This window comes from Vulpes lagopus, chromosome X (assembly GCF_018345385.1).
Source record: "Vulpes lagopus strain Blue_001 chromosome X, ASM1834538v1, whole genome shotgun sequence".
NCBI lineage: Eukaryota > Metazoa > Chordata > Mammalia > Carnivora > Canidae > Vulpes > Vulpes lagopus.
Window position 1 is genome coordinate 14,339,023 of NC_054848.1, and position 20,913 is coordinate 14,359,935.

General features: G+C 44.1%; 1 long non-coding RNA gene across 1 annotated transcript in view; it reads left to right on the forward strand.

The window, feature by feature from the left end:
• Nucleotides 1-4,650: 4,650 nt before the first annotated feature.
• LOC121483474 overlaps nucleotides 4,651-20,913 on the forward strand; it is a 41,196-nt gene continuing 24,933 nt past the window's right edge. The window contains exon 1 of the long non-coding RNA XR_005985736.1: nucleotides 4,651-4,871. This is a non-coding gene — a long non-coding RNA (uncharacterized LOC121483474). The remainder of the gene's footprint in view (nucleotides 4,872-20,913) is intronic.

The following is a 20,913-nucleotide window of genomic DNA, read 5'->3' on the forward strand; positions in this document are numbered from 1 at the left end:
ACTGAATAAATGGGGTAGAAAGGACAGCCCTTCCTTACAAATTCCTTTTAATATATACATAGCAATGAGGGAAATAGAGTCGCCATTTGGCAAACACCACAGTAGTGAATGTTGCAGGTAAAATCCATGCGCTATCTCAACTCAGTAGGAAGAAAACTGAGGAGAAATGGGAGATCAGCAGAGTCCCAAAATACCTCCCACCTAAGATATTTATTAGGCACAAAGGGAAAAATAGTAACTTCACAGTGGAAAAATCCAGAAGATACCATGTTAACCAAGAGATCAATTTTATTTTTTCTAAAAGATTTTATTTATTTATAGAGACACAGATTGAGAGAGAGAGAGAGAGGCAGAGACACAGGCAGAGGGAGAAGCAGGCCCCACGCAAGGAACCCGACATGGGACTCAATCCCGGGTCTCCAGGATCACACCCTGGGCTGAAGGTGGTGCTAAACCGCTGAGCCACCCGGGCTGCCCAAGAGATTGATTTTAACATCACCAGTAAAAAGATATATGGACACTAGGTGCCCTTGATAACGACTTAGTAAGGAGACAACATTTGTGTGGTGTTCTTGCCAAAAATGCATAATCTCAATCTATTCAAGAGAAAATACCAGACATACCAAAACTGAGAGACGTTTTACAAAATAACTGATTGGTACACTCATCAAAAATGTCAAGGTCATAAAAGACAAGGAAAGAATGAGGAACTGTCACAGATTGGAAGAAACTGAGGAGACACAACTAAATTCACTGTGGGATCCTGGATTGGATCCTGGAACAGGAAAAGCACAAGGGGAGAAGAATGTTGAAATTCAAACAGGGGCTGCAATTTAGCTAATAGTACTGTGACAATGTTAACATCCTGGTTGTGAAAACAGTACTATGCTTACATAATTACCATAATTTTAAGTTATACAGTACAAGGAAGCTGTATGAAGTGTATACAAGAGAACTCTCTGCAATATATTCACACCTATTCTGTAAATCTAAAATTATTCCAGAAATGACAAAAGCTATTCAAACAGGGCACAAAACTGCCTACTTTCCTAGATAAGGAAAAGAAGGAAATAAAATGGTTAAGGCTTCACTGCCTTCTTCATTGCTACAGAAGCATAATAATTCATGAGAGAGAAATATTTCCTTCAGTTCTCAAGTTCAGAGTAACTCCACAGTACGTGAAGGCTGAAAAAGAATTTAAATCATTTTCTTTATGATAATGTGAACAGATTTGGCAATTAGCAGTTAATATTATGTAAATATCCAGAATGCGTATCTGATATGCATCCATTAATGACACTTCCAACCTCTTCCCAATCGGGTATACATGTTCTTGTCCAGGAAGCATTTATTAATATACCAAAAGGAAGTATGAAAGAAAGAATGGAGAGAAACAGTCAGGACTTCAATTCTGCTTTCAACAAGCACCAAAGGCCGACCTTTGCCCACTGTAAATACTACAACAACACAAAAAAGATACACAGCTGACCCTTGAACAACACGGGTGTAAATTATGAGAGTCCACTTATATGTGGATTTTTTCTGAGAAATACAGTACAATACTATACACGTATTTTCTCTTCATTATGTTTTTCTCACTAGCATTCTTTTTCCTAGCTTACTTTATTGTAAGAATACAGTATATAATACATATAACACAAAATTGACTATCGGTAAGGCTTCTGGCTAACAGGAGGCTATCTGATTAAGTTTTAGGGGAGCCAAAAGTTATACGTGGGTTTTTGACTGCGCGGGGGTCAGCACCCCTAACACCCACATTGTTCAAGAGTCAACTATACTTGCTGAACTGTTTTCTCATTCACCCAATTACACTTAGGACACCAACTTAACCCCTGATGCACTTCAGGGTTGGAAGAGAGTCTTCTAGTAATCTGGCATCGGATTGCTTTAATAGCAAATATTTCTAACCAGGAACAAAGAATCAAATGTTTTATGGCTTTTGATTTTCAAATAATCCAACAGTGACACTCTGTGGACAAAATAAGAAACACTAAAACACCTATTTTTCTCAATAAATCAGTCTCTAAGACACTTTAAATTGCTTTTTGGAATAAAACAGGGTACAAATAAGTAGACAGAAAAAAACCCATTATATTTAGTTAGAAATCACTCTATTCTAAGGATGAATTATGGGCTATAGTAAGAATTTTAACCTAAACATACCAAACATTTATCAGTTTGTTTTAAAATTTTATGAATCAGCCCTGCATTACCAACTTATTAGACAGCAACAATTGTATGAAATTATAATACAGACCACTAATTATAAAAACAATTGTGTAGTGCTTTATACTTTTCAAAGTGCTTTCACATAATTATGTCAGAAAACATGACTCTTGGTAGGCAGTTAACATTATTCCCAAAGATGAACATATGGGGCTGATAGAAGTTAAGAGAATTGCCTGTACTACTTAGGTACTTACTAGTGTCCACATCCTTATATAGGTAAACAAATGCATTTTTTGTTAAGCTAGATTATATGTAGTCTAATAATCTATTTCATTCTATTTCAGAGATCGAGAAGCACAGCTGAATATATGACAGAAAAGTAAAACAGTACCATTTTGTCGGGAAACTAGCAATCTCTTCTAAACCTCATCTATCACCTTCATCTTCATCTATCGTGATCCAGTATTTAAACTCCTGAGTCTTTACCCAAATTAAATGGAAACATACATTCACAAAACACCTCCATAATAATAATGTTCAGAGCCACTTTACTCATAATACCCCAAACTGGAAACAACCCATCAAAATGAGAATGGATAAACAATTATGGACATTCATACAACAGCAATGAATGGGAATAAAATGTTGCTACAACCAGATCAATCTCCAAAAAAGATGTGATACAAGAGTACATACCATATGATTCTAATTATATAAAGTTCTAAAACAGGCAAAACTAATCTATGATGGGAAAAATATCAGAATGCTGTTTCTCCATTAATGGCATGGGGCGAGTGGGGGTGGGTGGGGACGACTTACTGGGAAGAGGCATAAGGGAACTATCTGGGATGATGCAAATGTTTTTTATCTTGATGTGGGGGGAGGTATACATATTTGTCAAAACCACTGAACTGTTCACTCTATGAAATTAAACTCAATTTTTAAAAAAAGAAATAAAGTAGAATGAAAAAAACAAAGAAAGATTTTCACTTTAATATACAAACCATATTATCCCCCCTTAAAGATGATCGTCCTCTTTTGTGCAAAGGGAGAAGCCCTACATCCACAGAGTTCGAGCTGTGTCTTTTCATGTTTCCTAGATGGTTCACTTGTGAAACAGCTACGTCACCTAGGGCTGGTAAACCACGTTCTCCTGAAAAGCAATATATAAAAAAGTTACTTCAGAGACTTACTAGCATAATCAACTTTACAGAGATAGGTTTTCAGAAAGCCAACTCAAACCGAATTGGAGTCCTAGCTGAATTTTAGAAAGTGACGAAACAAGAACTCTCCCATTAGTGATTTATCTTTTTAAAAGATTATATTTATTTATCCATGAGACACACACACACACACACAGAGAGAGGCAGAGAGAGAAGCAGGCTCCATGCTGGGAGCCCGACGTGGGACTCGATCCCAGGTCTCCAGGATCACGCCCTGGGCTGAAGGTGGCGCCAAACCGCTGAGCCACCTGGGCTGTCTCATTAGTGATTTAGAATAAACCCTTAAAAACTGAAGGGATGGGACGCCTGGGTGGCTCAGCGGTTGGGCATCTGCCTTGGCTCAGGGCATGATCCCCGAATGCCTGGATCAAGTCCCGCATCCCGCGTCAGGCTCCCTGCGTGGAGCCTGCTTCTCCCTCTGCCTGCGTCTCTGCTTCTCTCTCTGTGTCTCGTGAATGAATAAATAAAATCTTAAAAAAAAAAAAAAAAACCTGAAGGGCTATGTTGCCACACCTAGGAATAAGAATCAAGATCAAACGCAAATTCCGAGTTGTGAAGTGAAAGGCTACAGAGTAAGTGCTGGAAACAAACGAACAAGAGAACACAATTCCTAATTGCTTTTTAAAAGCAGCCCCAAAAGCCCTTTAACTTGGGGAGGCAGCAGGCCTCCCAATGTGTGTCAGGAGTCCTATTCTGGCCTGGGCCCCCACCAGTGTGGACCCGGTAAAAACTGGTCGAGATTATCTCTAAAGTCACTTGAACTCTAAGATTACAATTATTTCCATAATTACATTTTATATTAAGCCTAAATAAGGGAAGTCCCGGTGGCTCAGCAGTTTAGCGCCTGCCTTCAGCGCAGGGTGTGAACCTGGAGTCTCGGGATCGAGTCCCACTTCAGGCTCCCTGCGTGGAGCCTGCTTCTCCATCTGCCTGTGTCTCTGTCTCTCTCTCTCTCTCTCTGTGTCTCTCATGAATAAATAAATAAATAAAATCTCAAAAAAAAAGAAATATGTATTTGCTCTTCATCTGCTTCTGGCGGAGCCCCTAAAGCCCTTGGAATTTCTTAAGTGAGGAAGACTGATAAAGGTGTCTTTTGTTATATTAATGAAGTGACCTTCGGAGAGCCTCCAGGTCACCTAAGGATGGGGGCTGGTCACCAGGGAAGCCGGCCGTGGTGAGAGGGTGGGACCTTTCAGTCCCTCCCACCGACCTTGGGGGAGGGGAGAGGCGCTGGAGGTCGAGGAGCCGCCAATGGCCAGCGGCTAATCAATCAGGCCTAGGCCAGGAGGCCCGGCTAAACCCCAGAGCACCGGCCGGGTGGCGGCACGTGGCCACGTGGGGAGAGGGTTGCTCCGGGAGGCTCCGGGAAGCCCCCCCTCTCCCCATGCGTCGGCCCACGCACCGCTTCCATCCGGCTGTTCCACGGCTATATCCTTCTCTGAGAAAGCGGCCAATCTAGTAAGTCAGACGTTTCTCTGGGTTCTGTGAGCTGCTCTGGCAAATTAATCGACCCTGAGGAGGGGCTCCCGGAACCTGTTCTAGCCACGCAGAGGCGCAGGCCAGGCCGGCTGCACCTGGGGGGGGGGGGGGGGGGGGGCAGGCCCGGGGACTGAGCCCCTATGCGGAACCTGACGCCGTCTCTGGCTAGACAGGGTCAGAACGGAGTCGGGGTCTCTGTTCGTGTCCACGCGTTGCTTGCTGTTACCGAGAAGCCCTCACCGCCACTACCCACGCAGTCTGGAACTGGCTCCAGGAACCTAAAGCAATTGTATATGATTCGATTGTTCTTAAGCTCCAAAAGAGGCCCAAGTAATCCACGGTGGGAGATGCCAGGACTGTGCTACTTTGCAAGAGGGGCAGTGGCCGGAGGGGAGGTGGGGGCTGATCCCCGGGGAGCTCAGGGCCTTCTGTTTCTGGGTGTGGGTGCTGGTTTGTTAACCTCGTGTGTTAACCTGGAAATTCTTTAGCTGAATGTTTGTGATCCGTGCATATTTTTGTATGTGGTAGAGGTCTATAAAAAGATCTACCTAAAAATTAAGCTTAAAAAAAAAAATCAGAATCTAGGGACGCCTGGGTGGCTCAGTGGTTTAGCGCCTGCCTTCTTCGGCCCGGGGTGTGATCCCGGGGTCCTGGGATCGAGTCCCACGTCGAGCTCCCTGCGTGGGGCCTGCTTCTCCCTCTGCCTGTGTCTCTGCCTCTGTGTGTGTCTCATGAATAAACAAGTAAAATATTTTTTTTAAAAAAATCAGATTCTCTGAGGATGGGGCCTTATCCTCAATATTTATTTCAAGTTTTGCAGGTGGTTTCAATGGGTAGTCAATTCAGAGTAACTTAGATGTATAGATAACTGCAGTGCAATAGTTTTTCTCATTATCAGTAAAGTGAATTACCATGTAAAAATCGCTAATTTGGTAGGTGAGAGTTTAAAGCCTGTATCATCTTAATTTGCATTTCTCTGGTTACTACTGCAGTTGAATATTTTCTGAATGTTTTCTATCTATTAAGATTTCTTGTTCTGTAATCTGTTATTTTTCACGTCCTCTGCTCATTGCCCTCTTGGAGTTTCAGTATATTCTGTCCGATTTGTAGGAGGTCCCGCTGTCTTAAGAGTAACAACCCTCCGGGCAGCCCGGGGGGGGGGGGGGGGGGGGCCTCAGCGGTTTAGCGCCGCCTTCAGCCCAGGGCGTGATCCTGGAGACCCGGGATGGAGTCCCATGGCAGGCTCCCTGCATGGAGCCTACTTCTCCATCTGCCTCTCCCTCTCTTTCTCTTTGTCTCTCATGAATAAATAAATAAAATCTTAAAAAAAAAAAAAAAAAAAAAAGGAATGGCATAAGGGTAGCTAGGTTCCTATGGTAGTTCCTCAGAGTCTATTGAATGCAGTTACCAGTGAGGAAGTCTGAATGTCCCACAAGTTTATGGGAAATAGTCAAATCACAATCAAAGAAATGCAAATTAAAATAAGACGATGCCATTCTAAAAAAAAGAACAACCCTCAAAAATGCCTATTTTCAGCAAGATTTTTCTAAAGTGGTGATGTGATTTTGAAGTCTGATGTTTGAGACTGGGGGGAATTCTGTTCTTATTTTAGCAAATTCATTAATATTTTTATGATACCTTGAACTGCTGTTACGCTCAATCTCACTAGGAATAGAAAAACATTCAACTAGATTTTGCCTAGTTTTCCATACTTCCATCCATTAGATATTCAACTCTTTAATCCATCTTGAAATTATTTAAGTGTGTGATGTGAGCTGCAATCCCATGGGCTTTTCCCCCCAACAGTTAAGCATCTGTACCAGCATGATTTACTATCTATGCTTCTCTTATTAAAATACTAAAGTATATTAACTCCAAATTCTTTGTTCTTTTTATGAGCTTCCTGCTGTAAATCTGGCTCCTTTAAATCTGGCTCCTTATTTCAAAACTAGTACCATCATATTTTAATAATTGTGCTTTTAAAATATTGTAGTGTTTGATATGGTAAATTACCACCTCTTCCTTAACCAGATTTTCTCAAGATTTCCTTTTTTTTTTAAAGTTATATGAGAGTGTTTTTTCTCCTCTAGGACAATTTGTGTCTCTCCACTTACTCAAGCCTTATTTTATGATCTTCATTAAAGTATTTGCTTCCCTTTCATACAGGTTCCACTATTCCTACTCATTTATTCCTTAGAATTTTTAATACTCAGTTGTAGCCATTATCAACTGGGTTTTCTTCCAAACATATATATATATATATATATATATATTTTTTTTTTAAGTAGGCTCTATGCCCAACATGAGGCTTGAACTCACAACCCTGAGACCAAGAGTTGCATGCTCTACCCACTGAGCCAGCCAGGTGGCCCACCCTATCTATCTATATATTCTAATTGCTTGATGTTGTATATGAGAAAACAATTTGTTTTTATAACTTAAAAAATTTTTTATCTAAAATGGCTCAAGAAAAAATAGAAAATCTCAACAGACCTATCACAGGTAAAGAGATTAAATTAGTCATCATAAACCTCCCAACAAAGAAAAGGCCTGGCCCAGAGAGCTTTACTGGTGGATCTACCAAATATTTAAAGAAGAATTAACACCAACATTTCTCAGCTTCCTGCAAAAAGCTAAAGAAGAGGAAACACTTCCTAATTCATTCCATGAGGCCAGAGTTACCCTGATACCAAAGCCAAAGCCAGATAAAGACATTACAAGAAAAGAAAATTACAGACCAATATCCCTTATGAATATAGATGCAAAAGCCCTCAACAAAATATTACCAAATCTAATCCAACAGCAAATTAAAAGGATTATTCACCATGACCAAGGGGAATTTATCCCTGGAATGCAAGGGCAGTTCCACAAAAGAAAACCAATCAACATAACAACATAACACATCACATTAATAGAACAAAGGGAAAAAATATACGGATATTTTACCACAATAAAAAATTACCTGGCCACCTTTTCTGAAATCATTTATTCTAAACTTTTGCATCAGTTAGAAAGATAAAAGGGATCAGACTATGTAAGTACTGTCCTGCAACCTTTTTTTTTCTTTCTTTTTTTTTTTTTTTTTACTAAACATGTATTGGTCTTTCCAAACTAATACTTTTAGATAAAATGCAACCACTTTAACAGCTTCTTAATTTCCTATCATGGGGACACCTGGGTGGCTCAGGGGTTGAGGTGCCCGCCTTCGGCCCGGGGCGTGATCCTGGGGACCCGGGATCGAGTCCCGCATCAGGCTCCCTGCACGGAGCCTGCTTCTCCCTCTGCCTGTGTCTCTGCCTCTCTCTCTCTGTTCTCTCATAAATAAATAAAATCTTTAAAAAAAATTTCCTATCATGCAGGAAGGCCATGATTCATTGAACTAGTCCCTAATTCATGGATATTCAAGTTACTTCTCAAGTTGGGTCATGCAAAGAACACTGCTAAACAGTCTTGCACGTCTGCAAGTAGTTCTATGGGATAAATTCCTAGTAGAAATGATAGGTCAAAGGGTTTCTACATTTGAAAAGTCTACCCTAGTTCTCTCCCACTAAAGAGAGCTGTTGGAATCAGCCAGATGTTCGGTAATGCTAAGAAAGTATTCTGCTGGTTCTGCATGCAGTTTTAAAATCAGAACAGAGGAGAAGTGGTATCAAAACTTTTTGGCATCAGATCAGGGGTTGGCAAACTATAGCCTACAGACCAAAGCCACCCTGCCGCCTAATTTTTACATAGCCCACAAGCTAAGAATGGTTTTGGGTTTTTTTGTTTGTTTGTTACATTTTTTTAAAAAGATTTTATTTATTTATTCATGAGAGACACAGTGAGAGAAAAAGGCAGAGACACAGGCAGAGGGAGAAGCAGGCTCCATGCAGGGAGCCCGATGTGGGACTCGATCCTGGGTCCCCAGGATCACACCCTGGGCCGAAGGTGGCGCTAAACCGCTGAGCTACCCGGGCTGCCCTACATTTTTAAATGATAAAAAAACAGGGGCACTTGGCTGGCTCAGTCAGTAGAGTGCTCTTGATCTTGAGTTATGAGTTTGAACCCCACATTGGGCACAGAGCTTACTTTAAAAAAAATTAAAATATAATTGTATTTGAAGCATACAAAAGTTGAGTAATTCATAAAAATGTAGAGTAAATATAAAATATCAAAAAATAATTTAAAAAATAATTTTAAAACAAAACAAGAATATTTCATGAAATGGAAAAATGATAGGAAATTCAAATTTCAATGTTCATAAAGTTTTACTGAAACACAGGCACACTCATCTGTTTATATATCAGCTGTTTTCTTACTTCAACAGCAGAGCTGAGTAGTTGTAACAGAGCCTTTATAACTGAAAAACCTAAAATATTTACTGTCTGACCCTTAACAGAAACAGTTAGCTGATCTCCAATTGAAGCAATAGCATTTTTAAAGAATAGGAAGTCCAATTCTCTAAACAAAAGGCAAAGAACAAATTGTCATATAGCTACCAAAAAAATGTTCCAAGGGGTTAATGTCTCTTGGCTCTATGTGTGAGGAGGTGAATGGCTTTGCATTTCATTACTGTGACTGAGAAGCAACCATTGCAAGACAAGTAGTTACAGGACTTCTGGTTACAAGACTCCACTTTCTAGGGACTCTTTTTGGGGTACTAATGTCAATGGTGCTGCATTTTTTATTTCAAGTTCCAACTGTTAATGGCTGGTAAATAGGAAAGGGATTGACTTTTGCATATTAACCTTGCATCCTACAAGCTTGCTATAATTTATTATTAGTTCTGGGAGTTTCTTTTTTTTTTTTTTTTTTAGTTCTGGGAGTTTCTATTGATTCTTTAGATCGTCTACATAAACCATCATGTCATCTGTTCCATGGACTCTTGATCCAAGTTGTTTTTCTCATAAATTGTTTTTTCTTTGTCACCAAATAGTTCCAATTATAGTTGCCAGGTTTAATAATTTTTCAGAAACAGAGAATATATTCCCCCGATGCTTTCTAAGGCTACCTTCCCATCCCCATAGAGCAAAACTGGAAAAGGAGACATGACAAAGCTTAAATGAAGAGAAAATGCAAGTACATGTAAACATTGTGACATTCCCATGAAGCTTGCCCTGATAATAACTGACTAATGTAAAAGTTATAGGAATATTTTAAGCAATTTACTGAATATCAGGACGTGGGAGCAAAATTTTGCACAGGAAGAAGTACAACAAAATTACCATTTGTCACTTGGGATAGCTGCTGATTGTTATAATTGCTGGCTTGAACATTTGGTTCTATGGTCAACATGCCATCAGTGGATGTGTTCTCAGTAGGTTCTGTTTCAGTAGGTTCTGTTTCAGAATCTTCTACTATCACAACATTAATATCATCATCGTCATCACTGTTATCTTCAATAGTTATAATAATGAAATCTAGGAATAAGCAAAGAGAAAGTTAAGATACCACACAAAATAATCAGTTTCTGGAGGAAACCACCTTATAAAGTTATGGAGTGTTTAAAAAACGTTTTAGCTGAAAATACACTAAATATTTTCATGTCTCTAATCTCTGCAAGTTAGCTAAGAAAAAATTGCTTAGTACGAAGCTTTAAGATATATATGTATGTTTATATGCATGTAGATACACACATACATTAGTATTTCTAGTACTTCCAATTTTATAGAGCAACAAATTTCTTCTAACTTAAGAAATGTAACCACTTGTCCTATGCTAATATGCATTCAATGATATGCTTTTAACTTTAAATGATACAGCTGATGTTACACAGCCACACTCTGCTGACCATGAATTCCCAAACTTCTCTAAAACTTAATATTAATCTTTATGATAATAAATAATGCAGAAATAAAGTACAAGAGTAACTTGTGATGAAACATATTCAAATTGAATCTCACAAAATGTGAAATTAGTGGCCACAAGTAAACTAGATGTGAAATATCAATGCCATAAATCATTTTAATGAATATGAAAAATAGCACACTACGCATAATGTATGCTATATAAACAGCCTAAAAAAAGAACATGTTTAATCTTGAAGTATTAACTCACAGATCACATGTACACTGAATCATAACTTGGATTCAATACGTTTATTTGAAATAGACCAAAGCATTAGAATCAAGTAATTATCCAGTGTGAGGGAATGTGTTGGTGTGAAAATGATACTGAGTTAAGAATCATACGATAATAGGTTCCAGTACAGGCTCTGTAGACATCCAGAAGTATGACCTCTCGGCCAGATAACACTTACTCTTTTGCCTGTTTTCTCATCCATAAGAAATGGCACTGGGTTTAGAGAGTCACTGTAAAATCTACTTACCAGACTTCGTGGAAAAAAAATAAAACATTTGAAACTACCTAATTATCCAAACAAAAGGGAATTGGTTAAATAAATTATGGCATTTCCAAATGATGAAATAGTATACTGCCAATAAGAAACACATTCTCAAAGAACATTTAGTGATGTCAGAAATGCTAGTGAAATAATGTCAAAGTGGGGGGAAAAGGGTCAAAGCAGAACAATAAGATGTAAACCTGGTTTTAACAAAAGGAAATATACGAATGGTTATCTCTCTCTCTCTCTCTTTTTTTTTTTTCCCAATGGTTATCGCTAAGTCACTCTCTCTGGATGGCAAACTGACCTTCATTAGACCTCTCTGTATTTGTTAAGATTCTCTACAAATATAGACTTAATGATGAGAGGAAAATAACAAAGGTAATTGAAGTTTTATTTTTTAAGACAAGCTTTTATATGTCAACAGATTTTTCACACAAGACCTAATAAAGCTACTCTACCAAGGTTTCTCAGCAAATTTGTGAAATTCCAATTAATTCCTTTAGGTATATACGTAACATTCATATGCCATTTTTGGAGACATTATAACATTTAGAAGCTTTTTGAAGATTATGCTTCTAAGGTGCAAGGAACCAAGTTGCCATGAACTTATCAGATAAGGCATAGTTCACAATGATGCAGCCTGAAACCTTCCTTTCACATGAGGACTGCTGCAAGAAATCCGCACCAAAACACGGCAGATTACAACGGCCAGACTGGTCGGATTTTCTAGCAAAACTGTCAATACACCGAAAACCACTTCCTAAATCTCCTAACAACTCTCAAAAGCAGCCCTTCCGCATCCATAGCAAGCTTCGAACACTACGAAGTTGGCCAAGTGAGAGATAATGCCACCAAAACCGTATCCCAGAGCCGAGCACTTGCCGCAGGTAGCCCTGAAAGCAAATCGAGCCAGGGCCCTGCTTTAGAAAATCCTGTGCAGAAGAGTTGCTTGTAAAATCCTTACGTGTAACATTAAGTCAGTTTACCACTTAGTGTCATAAAACCGTAAAGGGGCCCCAATGTGGGGAAGAGCTGAGTAGAGGAGGAAAGGGACGATTCCCAACACACTCAGAGCGTGCTCTATCCAACAACGGTGCTCAAGCGTACAGAAGATGGGATGGGCCCCGGAGCAGGCTCGGAAGGGCACCCCTGTTATCCAGGGGTCCTCACACTTAGTATCCTCTGACTCCTTTTGAAGTCTTAAGTCTCCCTAAGTCTTAAGTCTCCTCTGCCGTCTAGAAGCCAAGAACTGGCTCTCTAGGCGGGGGCTTCCCCACATGCACATCATTCTTTTCTTCTTGTCCCTTTGCAATAAAACAGCAAGGTTGATTGCACGGTCTTGGAGCAAACACTGTTACCATCAAAGCCTCAAAACTCAACATCTCGATCTGAAGATTTTATAATGAATCAACTGCTAGTTCGTTGAGCCTCTAAAAAACTCAAAAGTCTTTTTATGTCTATATAAATATTTTTTTAAATTGTATTTATTTGACCGAGCACGCGGGGGAAGCAGCAGGCAGAGGGAGAGGGAGAAGCAGGCTCCCGAGCGAGCAGAAAGCCTGATGCGGGTCGGATCCCAGGATCCTGGGATCACGACCAGAGCGAAGGTACATGCTTCATCAGCCGAGCCACCCTGGCGCCCCTTTGGACCCCTACCCTCCTCCAGCGGAGCAAGAGAAAAGATAAAGGATCACCTCGTCCTAGAAAGTCAGCAGCAAGTACTTAATAAGTAGCCAAATCTGAAAAACTTAACAGGGGCGAGCACCTCAGGAGCAGGCTGGGAAACGCCCGCCGAACCACTGCGCTGCAAAGTTGCAGAATCTGCGGCTGTACGGTGCAGATTTAACCCTCGGCAAATCAAATCTTATCCTTCCGCGAGTGCCCCCGGCCACTACGCCAAGTTACTTTCGTGCCCTAACACAGTCCACGCTCCACTGCTGTTTGTGGGACATACATATCCCACAAGGTCTTTGGGGGGGGAAAGCTAAAGGAAAAAGTGCCACGGTGCAGATCCGTTCTGGCGGAATGCCCGCCATGCTGCCCTGCGGAAGGTGCAGGGAAACAGATTACGGCATACGGCACCCCCGCCTCCCAAGTGGCGACCGCTGAGACTACTTTATGGCCCCCTGAAATCCTAGAAAGAACGACCACCCTCGTCCTGAAAAGCAAGTTGCCCACCTTTCATCATGGGGGTTTCTGTGTCACCTCGAGTCTCAGACACCACGAGCCCCGAAAACGCCATGCGCCTGAGACACCCCCGCAAGCCCCAGAATTACCTCAAGCTCCTAGGATACCACAAACCCCAGGAATGTAGTGAGCCGTAGGGTCAACCTAAGTCCCCAGGACACCGTGAATGAACCCCAGGGACCCCACACACCCCAGGATCAGGTCGAACCACTGAAACACCGCGAACCCTACGGACGTTCAAATACCCGGGTTCCTACACACCGCCCACTGCGCAAACCGGGATAGACGCCCAGAGATAATCACCGGACGGGCCCGTGCTGTGGCAAGACCGCGCCTCAATCCCCTGAGAGGCCCTTCAGGTGGGCAGAGCGTGAACACTGTCAGGTTTCCGCACCCACCCACCCACCCCCACCCCCCGCAGGGTGAAGAAAGAGGCAGAAGCGAGTGGAATAGCTTCGGGAAGGCCCCTTACCCTCCTCCTCAGACATCGTGAGGCAGGGAGTCCGGCTCTGTGCGCTTTACGCTCAGTGTCTGCGCGGCAGCTGGATGGCGGCGGTATCCACAAAGCAACGGCAGTACACAGAGGCGCCAAACGGAAGGCGCACAGAACTCTGCCTCAGAGGCTTCTGCGACTGCGCAGTAGCGCCCGCCCAGGGAGCGCGACGGCTGTGAGGAGGGGGGCTGGGGGCGGGGAGCCAAGCGTGCTGCGTGGCGCCTCTCACTTTCCCCCTATAGGTGAACATTTTTTTAAGTGTGCCCTGCCCCCCAAAACATGAACCGGTAGCCACCAATGTGATTCTCTGTTCTTTCTGAAATGCTCCTCGCCCGATACATCATAGAAAAAGAGTAGAACTCTTTTTTTTTATTATTAGTGTTGAATTTGCCAACATATACCATAACACCCAGTGCTCATCCCGTCAAGTGCCCCCCTAAGTGCCCGTCACCCCTTCCCCTCCAACACCCGCCCTCCTCCCCTTCCACCACCCCTAGTTCGTTTCCCAGAGTTAGGAGTCTTCATGTTCTGTCTCCCTTCCTGATATTTCCCACACATTTCTTCTCCTTTCCCTTCTATTTCCTTTCACTATTACTTATATTCCCCAAATGAATGAGACCATATACAGTTTGTTCTTCTCCGATTGACTTATTTCACTCAGCATAATACCCTCCAGTTCCATCCACGTTGAAGCAAATGGTGGGTATTTGTCGTTCATAAAACTGATTCTGCTCTTCCCGAAATACTCTTCACGTGATACATCATACAAAGAGCTTAGAGCGTAAGAATGTAGACGTTCTAATATTTTCTGGGTTGTGTACTCATCATGTCCAGTGCCAGCTTTGGGAACAAATCCGAAAATAATCCAGCTTTTTAAATGTGCCCCTCATAAGGCCCACTAAATCTGTGCCACCCCGCCCTCCAGCTGTCCAACTCTCTACTTCCATTTTCCAGACGGCCGTGTGCTCCGTTCCTCCTTAAAATAATACCAGCTGCAATGTACTGAGCGCTCCCCACAAACCAATCGTTTAATACGTCTAACATACGTGGTCCTCGAGCACTAGAACTCGGTATTACTGTCCCATTTTAAAGACAGGGAAACAGAGCTTAGCGAAACAAGCTCAAAACCACAAACCTAGGGATCCCTGGGTGGCGCAGCAGTTTGGCGCCTGCCTTTGGCCCAGGGCGCTATCCTGGAGCCCCGGGATCGAATCCCACATCGGGCTCCCGGTGCATGGAGCCTGCTTCTCCCTCTGCCCGTGTCTCTGCCTCTCTCTCTCTGTGTGTGTGTGACTATCATAAATAAATAAAAATTTTTAAAAAACCCACAAACCTAGCAGCACGGTTTTAATTTGGACACACCTACCACCCCCCCAACGCATGTTCACATACCCGATGTTATGCTCCCTCCTATTCAATTGCTTCTGAAATTTTCCACACCCTTCAAAGCTTCATCCTGAAATCTAGTCTAATATCTGCATCGAGACATTTTCTACAACCCCGGGTAAGAATGAGGAGCTCCTTCTCTAGGATTCCTCAGTGGATTAGCATCACATCCTTTTAGCACTAAATCACTGTGCCTGATGGAAATCCTTTCACCACCTCAAAGTTCCTGGAGAGCAGCACCTCACATTATTAGACTCAACAGCACTTCCATCACAATGTTCTAAGAATTAAATGTAATAAAATAGAAAGCACCCAGTACAGCGCCTGGAATTTGAGCTCCATTTCACTGTGTCACTTATACAATGACTCCTGGCACCAGGCATCTCCTCACTCTAGGGGGAAGGGACTTGTCTTCACTTGTGAGAACAAAAGGGGCATTTTGGTAGGTGGAAATAAAGAATGCAGAAGACAAATTTTACTTCCTAGTCCTTGTTTGCTCCCTAGGCAGACTGCTGCAGAGTTCAGCCTCTAACCCTAAACACACACCCAACAGGGTATCTTTCCAACAAGTTCTAGAAGGCAGCTCTACAACACATTCCACCAGCCCTGCACCAAGTGACTTATCTCAGTCTGAGTCATAGTTGGGCCTCTTTGAGCATAATGTCTACTCCTAGAGGTAGTAGCTGTTCTTTGTAGGTCATATTCCTAGACTCTTGAGTTTCCTTTATTTCTTACCAGCCAGTCCCCTCATTACACCAATCCTGATACACTTACACTTCTTTTTTTTTTTATTAAGATTTTATTTATTCATTCACGAGAGACAGAGACGCAGGTGCATAGGCAGAGGGAGAAGCAGGATCCCCACAGGGAGCCCAATGCAGGACTCCATCCCAGGACCCTGGGATCATGACCTGAGCCAAAGGCAGATGCTCAACCACTGAGCCACCCAGGCATCCCTTAATACTTCTTTATAATAAACTTACTCTGTTCAAATTACTGTGTGATCTTTCTCTTCATATTGGACCCAGATTGATCCATTTGCCCTTTTGAGTTTACTTCCATCATCTAGTACTCAGTACGAACCCAATGTCTGTTCCCAGGCTGTAATTATTTTTTTTTCAAGATTTTTAAAATTTATTCATGAGAGAGAGAGAGAGAGAGGCAGAGACATAGGCAGAGGGAAAAGCAGGCTCCGTGCAAGGAGCCTGACATAGGACTCGATCCCGAGTCTCCAGGATCAGGCCCTGGGCTGAAGGTGGCACTAAACCACTGAGCCACCCCGGCTGTAATTCAGAATCCAACAGATGTTCAGCAAACACATCACTATCATTTCTACTCAGTCTTCTCTATCCATTCCTTTTTTTTTTTTTTAAGATTTTATTTATTTATTAATTTATGAGAGACAGAGAGAGAGGCAGAGAAGCAGGCTCCACGCAGGGAGCACGACATGGGACTCGATCCCAGGTCTCCAGGATCACACCCTGGGCTGAAGGCAGCGCTAAACCACTGAGTGACCCAGGCTGCCCACTGTCAATTCTTTTGACCTCTCTTCACCGTAGGACACAGAGTGAAAGGAGGATACGCTTTCTTCCTGTCACTCCTAAGGCTAGCTTTGCTCCTGGCCACCTATAGTGCATCAACCCGAGGAAGCCCGCATGTAGTGCCTAACAGACAAGGGAGGCCTGGCAGGAATAGAGAGGTGAGAAGAGATGCTGGCAGTACCATCTACATGTTCTCCGATGGGTGTGGAGACCCACAAGCTACAGACAGCAGTATTTCTACCCAAACCCTGTGCAGCCACAGGAGCCTCGAGTTATTTTTTAATTTTAAAAAAAATTTTTAAAGATTTTATTTATTTATTCATGAGAGACACAGAGACATAGGCAGAGGGAGAAGCAGGCTGCCCACAGGGAGCACAATAGAGGACTCAATCCGGGATCAGGGATCACAACATGAGCCGAAGGCAGACACTCAAACACTGAGCCACCCAGACGTCCGTAGAGTTATTTTTTTTAAAAAAATAAGATTTTATTTATTTGACAGACCATGAGCAGGGGGTAGGGAAGTGACAGGGAGAGGAACAAGCAGACTGCCTGCCTGCTCAGCAGGGAGCCTAACACGGGCTCGATCTCAGGACCCTGGGATGACCTGAGCCAAAAGCAGATGCTCAATTGATGAGCCACCCTGGTGCCGCTGCAATTCTATTTCTTCTAATGATGAACTGCATAATGCAGGGACACCAGGAACCTAAGAAACAACTTAAAAAGCTGGAGCAAATGTTCTTAAAATGCTCTGAAGGACATTAAAAAGTTAACGAAACAATAAGGAAGTACTGAGCTAAGAGCCATGAAAAACCAGAAACCTAGAAAAACATGAAAAGCTAGCAGGACTGCTTTTGCTCTAGGACACTGATCTAGAAAAGTCTGAAAGAGGCCAGGCTGTACTTCTGGTGACTTTATAGGACTAAGACAAAAGCCATAGTCTGGGACCCACCAGTGGCAGAAGCCTGGTAAATCACCCCTGCTTGAACAGAGACCATAGTCCCCCCCGTCAGAGTAGGAGTGACACAGAATTCAACACTCCCCACGTGGACTACACTTGAGTCTCGTCATCTGCGGATTTAACACTTGCGAGTTCCTGGCATAAGCAACAGAAATTCTTCCCTGTGAAGGTAACTTCAAGTTATTTCTACAAACAAAACTTAAGGAGAATATCCAGCATTAAGTGGAATACAACCAAGTTTAGAAGAAAAGGGAGAAGAAAGAAGCAATGAGAACATCCATGCTGAGTGATGGCGCCCCCTGCTGGCAGCCGCCGCCACACCCCCCCCCCGGCGCCCGCCCGGTGATCCTGACACCGCCACCTTGCTAATGACTTCGCCCTCTGGAAGAAGCCAGCCTGGGGGCATCTGCGGCCCTCCGAGCGAGGGATCCAGATGGAAAACCCCAGGGGCCAAGTCTCCAGGAAGGCGCCTCCTCGCCCGTAAGCAGGGCTTACTGCGAACATGAAGGATTTGAAGCTGGACCCAGAGGGACGCCACCTCACAGCAGAGCCAAGACTTCCTAGCGCCGAGGGCTTAGCTTCACCCCACAGATAAACAAAGAGCCCCCGACATCCCAAGTCTCTAGGCCACAGGCTAAGGTCTTACGCTGACAACACAGGGTCACATGGAGCCCGCGTGCACGTGTTCTTTGGCCTGTGTTCGCACGTACTTATGCCTACATCTTAACGCTGGGAGATTTCACGGTAAAATCTGCATTTCGACGTGCTTTGGAAAAACTGGAAGGTTTGTAGCATTAGACTCAAAATTTTGCAAGGCAACCCGTGCAAGGATCACTACTCCCCCGGGAGCAGGAGAACCCCAGCCCGACGCAGCCCGGCCCGTCGCCTGTGCAGTCTAGGCCCGCCCCGCCGGCTGCGCACGGGGAGGCCACCAGCCCGGCCCAGCCAGAAGCTCGTCTGCCGTCCCTCAGCCGGGACAATGTTTACAACCTCGTTGTGCAAACGATGCTGTGTGTTCCCCAGGTCCGTCTCCGTCCTCTCGGGGGAGCCACTGAGCCCGGCTCTCCTGCACCTGCGCGGCCACGAGCTCGTTCTACGGGCGGGCCCCGCGGAGAAACCCCGTGGGGAGGGCGGCCCCGGGCTGAGGCGATGAGAGGGTCCTCGGGGGCCACGTGTTGCCTGAGCAGGGCCACGGGAGAGGCGCAGCGGCCGGGCGGCATCGGACGTTGCCTGGGAGACCGAGCAAAGCCACGGAGAGCTCGGGGACTCCGTTACGGCAGGTGGCCCAGGGTAGCCCGGTCAAGGTGCGCCACGCGCCCAAAAGCACCTGCTCACCGGGCGCCTTCCTTCCTGTCGCGTGATGCCAGAGCTCAGAAGGGCTTGCGCTGCGTCCTGAGTATATGCGGGTAGCGGGCGGGTGGCGCACCCGCCGCGTCCAGAGTGGAACTCCCGCCGGCGGCCCGCACCCCCAGGCCGCCCGGGCCTCCCCGCGCTCAGCTGCGGGACGAGGCTCCTAGGCCACCGACGACATCGGCCATTCCGGGAAGGGACTGTACCGGAGCACGCCCTGACCAGGGTCATTTGGGTACCTGCACTTTTTCACACAGAAAGAGCGCTGTGGATTTTGCCAGCATCCATGCTGACTTCTGAAGTATATTAGGACGTGAAGTAATAGAGGCACAAATTAGAAACCAGTGATTGTCACTCTGTGACTCTTTCCAAATGGCGACACTCACATGCTGAGGACACATTATAATTTCCCATATAGAAATGAGATATATCCTCATATGGGAAAAGCAACAACAACGAAATATTTTTAAAAGAATAAAAGGGAAAACAAAAAAGAAGAACTAAATCGGCATGACCGCACGTACGTTCCTCATAACGCCTTCTTCTGGGGAGCTGACCTCATCGTGTCACACAGACACATTGAAAGACAAGTGAAAGCAAGGCCCGGGCTCCATCACAGGGAAGATCTACAAACCACCACCAGAGCAGGTCACGCACATCAAGCACTTCATGCACCACAAAGACATTTTGCATATTTTCTTTTTCAAGGAACAGCAGTGGGATGTGGGGCAAAGACGTTCCCAGGTCAGATTTGAGACAGTAGAATGTTAAACAGAAACCAGCTAACAAGAAATCCCATGCACCCGTGGGCGACTGACAGCTTTCCACCAGATTCTGTGCTTGCGTCCATGGAGGGAGGGAATCGGGGAAATGGTTGGGCAGTGAGGTCTGAGGGGAACAGATTAATGATCCACCCAAAGTTTTCCTTTCAAACAGTACAGATTGAGTAGAAACCGTTGTTTTAGCTACAGACGGTCGTGAAACAACAAACCTGTGTTTTCTCACATTGTCTGTGGGGCTGGAGTTTAGCAGTGACTTAGCCGGTTGCCCGCATCTCCAGGCCTGTCATTAGGCGGCAGTCAAGCTGTCAGTGGGGCTGGGATCTCATCGGAAGGCTCGATGGCTGGTGGAGTTGAGATCCACCCCCAAGCTCACTCACAAAGTAGTTAGTAGTCCTTGGGCCACACAGCTGAGACCCTTAAAGGGCTGCCTGGTGCTAGGGGAGCTGGCTCCCCCCCGAGCAAGCGATCTGAGAGCGCCTACGACGGAAGCCACCGTCTCTTCAGTCTGGTCTCAAAATCGACATCTCATCACTTCTCCTGTATCTATTCACTCGAGAAGAGGAGGAAGTCCAACCACACTCGATGTGAGATGACACAAAGGTGTGGAAACCAGGAAAAAGGGTCATGGGGACATTTTCACTGGTGAGGAGAAAAGAGCTGCATTAAATATTCCTAATGGGGTTTATGAGTTTCATGACCTGAGAAGGGACAAAATGGAAATAGTATGAAGATGACTTAATGGCCATGCAGTGTGGGGGACAGGATCTGGCAAGAAATGAGATCAGCCGGGTAGGAGAGAATCACATTAGAGCTCCAAGGGCCATGATTCTGAGTATGTATTCAGTTGACCTAACTTTCTGTAGGTCCATAGTGAATAACATCCTAAAGAGGACAGGAAATATTGACCATGAACCCGGGCGACTAGTGTTTCTAAAATAGGACAGCAAGAGGTGATGCCAAAGGGATAGAATGAGCTGTGTGCACAGAAGGAAGCAA